Source organism: Lygodium microphyllum, chromosome 1 (genome assembly GCF_053477565.2).
Source record: "Lygodium microphyllum isolate KBCC chromosome 1, Lygodium_microphyllum_v1.1.10, whole genome shotgun sequence".
In the NCBI taxonomy this organism is placed as follows: domain Eukaryota; kingdom Viridiplantae; phylum Streptophyta; class Polypodiopsida; order Schizaeales; family Lygodiaceae; genus Lygodium; species Lygodium microphyllum.
The window spans coordinates 41,473,052-41,480,243 of record NC_141135.1 but is presented as its reverse complement, the minus strand read 5'-3'; positions in this window follow the sequence as shown (position 1 = coordinate 41,480,243).

Below are 7,192 nucleotides of genomic sequence, written 5' to 3'. Positions count from 1 at the left end.
ATGGGCTTTGCAAGAATCTATCTCATTGTGACACACATCCTACTCAAGCACCAATGGGATTAGTTGCTCCCGAGTGAGAGTCTCTTGACTACGAGAAGTGAGAAGGTTGTTGAAGAACACATCATATGTGGATGACAGAAGATGTTAGAGAAGTGTCATAGCTAGGTCCTTTGAAGAAATGTTTGCACCAAGGGATAAATCTCATCCCAAAACAAAAATCAAAGAGGGGTCACCTACTTGAAATGCATGTTAGAACGTGCATTAAAAAAATACCACCCACAAATAGAACCTATCACCCAACAAAAGGAGAGGGTTGCCAACTTGAAACATAGAGCATAAAATGCAAATGGCACAAGTTAGAAAATAGGTTGTCTAGCTCTAAATAATGCCACCTAGATGTGTATTGAAGCTACCCAATGTTGTAATAAGAAAACGTAGGTTTGCTATCCCCAAACTAGCAATATAGATGTTTGGAACCATGAATAGAGTGCTCCTCTTTGTAATATATGATTCCCACACATGGATCTAATATCATGTAAGTGTGTGTGATGAGAAAGATGAAAGTGAACATGAAGAGAAGAAGGAGACAAAGAGAGATTGCATGAGATAGAATGAACAATGTGATTGTAATGGTTGAAGGTACAAGGGTGCAATAGTTACTTCCAAAATGTAGCTCTACACATCAATGTGGGTGCCGGATGGTAGTAGGGGGGATGAAAGAATGAGGAGGGTTGGATAACAATGAAGGATTTATAATGGATAATGAGAATGGGAGGGCTAGCTGCCTATATATAGGCAAAAAGTGGTAAAACCCTAAATAGGGTCAAAATCCTAAAAATGGCCAAATGTGCCCAAAAAGAAATGCACTAATGTGCCCTCCATCTAATATGTCTAAGACACATAAAATGATAGACAAATAAAATATTAGAGCTCCTAATGTCCTTGTTTGATTCAGATGATTGAGGCTCACAAAACATGCATGACTGCTAACAGCTTTAGTGTTTCTTCATAACCCATGTCTTCAATACCAAGTCTTTTCTAGATCTCTAAACTCTTTTTCTGGGTAGCCCCTTCTTTTTATACTCCACAATTTGATCAATACATGATTGCAAGGGTGTGGAGTTATCTTAGAAATTCTCCCACTCAACATTAAGAGTTGCTATTGGGCATGGTTTATAACTTATGAAATCCTTGTTAATATGGCTCTACACTATAAGGATAGTTAAGCAGTAATCTTCTCTAAGATAAAAAAAGGTGTTGAATATGATTAAGAAATACATATATATATATTTTTTGTGATAAAGTAATTAGAAAATGTAGACATACAATCAAGAGGCCTTCTTTAGTCTCTCTCAAGTCTATCTCCTTTTATTCTACCTTTGTGATGTTCTCGCTCTTAAACATAGTGAGATCAAAACCTTGTTAAAAGTATAGCATGGGAAACCCAAGTAAGCAAGGGTGCATGAGGGACGATAAGGTGTGAATGAACTGAAGGGAAAGGGAAACCCTAATCCTAGCCCATAGTGAGGCTATGTAAATAGCTTGGAGGTCACGCTCAAGTGTAGAGAGAGTGTACCAGTTGTACCTTGAGCAACTGAATAAGCAATATCTTGTTCTTGTACTTGAGATCTCCTCTCCCTCTTGTGCACATAGCTTTATGCTCTCACTCTAATTTTTTGACATCGTATTAAATCCATCTCTGATCCAACAACTCTCTCCAACTCCATCTTAACCTAAGTGTATATGGGAAGTTCATTTCTCAACCATACCTCTTAACCTCCATAGCCAATCTGGACTAGCACACACTCAATGGAGGACCTAGTGAGGGAAAATGAAGTCATTTTAGCCCAAGTGTTCTATGAGAGAATTCTTCTTCAACTCATGGTGTAGCATCCTAGTGCTTCAAAACCTGACATTGGGTAGTTAGGAGGTTGTAGCATCCTAGTGCTTCAGAACCTGACATTGGGTAGTTAGGAGGTTGGCATTGAAGAAAATGCAAAACTGGTGCAGATTTGGTAGCATGGACTTCATCATGTTGCTACATGTCATGGATGGCACAATCACTCAAGCTTCCATGGTGCTTTGTTAGCCCCCAAGTGGGCTATCTCCAACTCAAAGGGTTTTGGAAAATTCCCTCTCTATTGGCCACAAATAGTGAAATCTTAACTGTGGGTCTGGCTGGCAGCCATAGCCAACAAGCTTCAAGCTTTCTCATTCTAACCCTAATCATCCTAGAAGTCACTAACAATGATTCTAATCACTGATTAATATTCTCTAGAGTTTATTGTAAACCTAGAAGACCTCTCTTTGGGCTAGACACATTTAATGGATATTAAGAAGTCCACCATCAAAAGACCAACATTTCACATCTCAAGTGAGGCATAAATTTGAGACAAGTGTGCTTCTAAGCACTAATGCTCCATTTCTTAGTCATAATATTGGTTTAAATCACTTATGGAAGATATTCTAGAGATTAAGTATCTCAACTTAGGCATATCTCCTAAATGCTTAACTCTCATAATCTCACTCTTGATCATTATAAGAATATGTGTTAGATATAAACACATATACCATTTCCTTCTCTTCATCTAATCTTATTTGTTTGAGTACACATAAGCTATTTTGAGCCTACTATTCACAAGTTGGATTAAAACATCATTTAAATTGCTTTTGCTTGTATTGCTTGCCACCTTGTAAAGGATTAGACATAGCCACAACTTTGTGCAAAGAGACCTTCCTATCATAGCCTACGTTGATCTAAAGCCTCAAATCTACAAGTTTGATGGGAGAGACTTCCACCCATGGTAGGTATTAGTAAAATATAAAATGATGGAGAGGGGTTACTATCCCTTCATCAAAGGGATCAAAGCCATTGATCCATCCAACCCTATGGATGTTAAAGATGATGAAAGAGCCCAAACCATAATAATGTTGCACTTGGATGAATCCTTAATCACCATATTGACTAGCTTGCAAGTGCAAAGGAGAAGTGGGATGAGCTTGAGAAATTGTATGGTGCAAGAGGAAAGAATTCCAAAATCTTCCTAAAAAATGGAGTTCTTCAACTTGGAATACAAGCAACGAGAAGACTTGGGAAAGTTCATTTCGCACATGGAGGGTTTGATGGCTAAATTAGCTTTAGTGCAAGATTTGCTTGTTGCTGAAGAAGATGCCATTGCAATAGTCTTGAAAGCTGTAAGGAAAGTCTTTTCAACTCCTATCACTACCGTAACAAATGTACCAAATCCTACACTTGAATGTGTCATTCATTCTTGTTTGGATGAGAAAAAAAGAAAGCAAAAGGAAGGCAACACCATTGGCTTAGTATCTACCTCAATATACCAACTCTTAGTCCATATTGTGACTACTAAATATTCTTTTTGCAACAAAAAATGACATATTGCAAGCATCTACTTACTATTAGAAAAAATATCCCAACAAGATGAAGTGCAATAAATGTAAACAAACAGGGCATATCACTAGTTAATGTTCAAACTTTTTTGAAGTATCTAAAGAATTTGAAGCCAACTATGTCTCCAAAGCACATGATGACCGACTTTTCTAGTATTTTTTGTATCATCTTTCCATAAACATCCTTGTAGCCTATTTTATAAAGGCATCCCATTGATTCATTGGGGGGGGGGGGGGACCATTTACATGCTACGTAATCCAATGCCACCTTGGCATTGAGAGCGGTGTTAAAAGTTTAGTATGTGGACCTTGAGTAAGCAGGGGTGCATGAGGGAAGATAAAGTGTGAATGAACTGAAGGGCAAGGAAAACCCTAACCCTAACCCACAATGAGGCTATATATATAGCTTGGAGGTCACTCTCAAGTGTAGAGAGAGTGTACCAATTGTACCTTGAGCAATTGAATAACCAAGATCTTATTCTTGTACTTGAGCTCTCTTCTCCCTCTTGTGTACATAGCTTTATGTTGTTACTCTTCTTTTTCAACAAACCTTGGACTATTTGGTTCTCAACATCCTCTTGAAAGATCTTTGCTTTCACTTAAATCTCTTGGTGTATGAATGCAACATCTTCTCCCCTCTTATATTGTACTTTATTTAATGAAAAATCTTCCATATAGCTAGGATATACAAGAAATCCTATGTCTTTTTGGATCAAAAGAAACTATTGTCAATCCCTATAATAAGCGAAGTTTGTTTCACACCTTCTAAATTCCTCATTCAATAAGATTCCACTTGGTAAGCAAAGTTGTCATGGGAGCATTGGTTTCTTGAATCACATAATTGAAATAAATATGATTGTCAATTGTAAGACTCTTTGCATGTCTAGCATAATATTCCATGTACACTTGAAGTTTGTCTTTAAGATCTCCCAAGAGCTCTTATAAATCAAAAGGAACACTAAGCATATCCCTAATGTACATAAACTTGTATGAGTTTCTTGTATTGTGAAGAAAATCAAAGAGCTTATCATCACATGTATCCTCCAATTCTGTTGTTTCATTCCTTTTTAGAGAAGGCTTCCTTTTGACATTCTAACCCTACAATAACTTGCAACTATAAACAAAAAACTCAAATAAGAAAGAAGAACACCACCATATCTTATACAATGAAAAAATGCATGGTCAAATCGAGTTCACAATGCCTCGTCATATGAAATGTGAAATGTAGCACTAAAGAAGAATCAAACATAATTAAACTTGTGTTTCATAAGACAAACACAACAAAATACTTTACTTTGTCTCCTTTCAGATGAAACTTGACATAAGGACAATTGATAAAGTAGAAAACTTGTGTTTCACAAGAAATCTAGCAAGAAATAGAGTTGAAATTATTTCTCACATGTTTTGATTTGTTGATGATATGAGAGACTTTGTTGGTGCTATGATGTTGTGTTTTTTGTTACAATGGTACATGGGAGGACTTTATTGAAGCTTGATGGAGATACTAGAAGATTGGGATGAAAATAGAAAGCTAATGTAAAATCTTGCTTTAAAAAGATTTGAAATAATAATAGTAATAGAGCTATTTTTAAAAAAACTTGTGCCCAAAAGAACATTTGTTGACTCGAAAAGGGATCTTTTTTTCTTAAAAACTTTTTAAAGACATCCTCTCATACGTTCAAGGTGTACAAAGTAGGTTGCATGAGTACACACGCATAGATTTTTTCAATGTTATTTTACTTAAACTCGAGATAATTTCATTATTTTATTTTAACTTTTTGAGTCAAAGCTCATTTGATCTCCTTTGAGGCTCATTTGAAATCGAGCAAACTTCTCCACTCCACCAAGAACAACTCCATCCACATGGAGTCTTATGCTCAATCTTTCAAAGATTTTTTTTTGGCAAATATAAGGTATGGGTGAAATACCCCTCAACTCTTTGATTCTTTTTTGTCTTTTCATCTCTCCATATTAATTAAATTGTAATTCAATAGAGAAGCATGCCCTTTCTCATAAATATTTTCAACTAGGTTGACACGTGGTTGATCTTGGATTTTTTGATTAGCACAGATGCTAAAGTTTTTGTTGTTAAAAAATGAGAAGTGAATATTTTTAAATTTTTTAATCAATTGTCTATATAAAACAACGTCAAATTATGGTAAGCATTCTATTCTAGTGGAGTTTGAGGAGTGATGAATGTGTTCAAAACAAAATTAAAAATTGAAAGACATGGATGAAGTACAAAGTGGGGTGATTGTACTTATTTGTTTAGTGTAGACTAGCATGGAATACATCATGTATAATATATTGCTATGCTAAATCAAGCTTCTTCTCTTTAAAAGTTATATTTTTTACATCTCACTCGGTGTCCATACAAGTTGTTGTAGCTTGCATTAGCATTTTTTTCTAGAATTGCATTAGGGAAAAAATGAACTTACAAATGGGCCCTTAAAAATAATATAGTTTAAGATGTGGACCTTTTGGATGTCCAATAGGAAGGCTAGATTTTGACATCCATGGAGGGTGAATCTTCTCTCTCCAAATCTTGGGTTTTTTATTAAAAAAAGGGGTAGTGGGGGGATTTAAGAAAAGGGAGAATGAATAGTACACAAATTTTGAGTTTCTCTCACTTTGTATTTCCCCTCTTTTTTTGGAGAATTTTCAATATCGGTTTTTTTTCCTCTCACGAAATCAATTTTAACCCAAAAGTTGAGCAATATACCACTTTTCCTCTCTTTTCTATGTTGTTGAATTTTCGTCTCCATTGAAGCTCACTGGTGGGAGTAATAGGGTTTTGAGCGTTCTGCTTACCTCTGCACTTTATTCTCCATGCAGCTCCAGATTTTGGGCAAAACACAAGTGCCCATCTCTCTTTGCATTTTCTCTTGTTTGCTATTTTTTCAATAGGCTTTGATGTCGTTTCTTACTGTTATTGTTGTTTCATTGTAGAGGTTGTTTTGGGCAAGAGATAGAGGCGCTCATCTCTCTCTCTCTCTCTCTCTCTCTCTCTCTCTCTCTCTCTCTCTCTCTCTCTCTCTCTCCCCCTTCTTTTCCCCCCTCTCTCTATGTATTGTTTCTCTTTTATGTTGTGTTTTCAATAGAATTTGATGCTGGTTCTAATTGTTGTTTTTTTGCAGAGTTTATTTGGAGCAAGAGACATAGGTGTTAATCTCTCTCCCTGTTTTTTTTTTGTTGCTATCTTTTCAATACAACATGATGTTAGTTCTAACCCTTGTTGTTTTTTTATTGCGGAGATCATTTTGGGTGACATTGCATAAGTGCTCATCTCTCTCTCTCTCTCTCTTTCTCTTTATGTTTTCTCTTTTCTACTGTTTTTTTAGTATATCTTCATGTAAATACTAACTCTTGCTATTGTCTTTTGCAGAGATCAATTTGGGCAAAATTGGATAGGTGCTCATTTCTTTCTCTCTCTCGCGTACTCGCTCACACTCTCTTTCTTCCTCTTTGCATGATCCCTTTTCTACCATCTTTAGAATAGGGTTTGATGCTAGTTCTAACTTAAGGATCAATTGTTGTTGCAACACTTAACACAAGGTAGAGTAGAGATTATGTAGCTCAAATTACGGGTAAATCTGCCATATTTTGTGGTACCAAAATTTACTCATTTAACTAGTGACTTTTATGTTTGATGGGATTGATGTTTTCTTTTGTCCATCATTTGCAATGGGTTTTGATCAACAACAATTCAATCTTATCTTTAGTAGATCAACTTATAGGTAAATTGGCCCTATTTTGTATTGCTTCTATTCATGCAGTTATC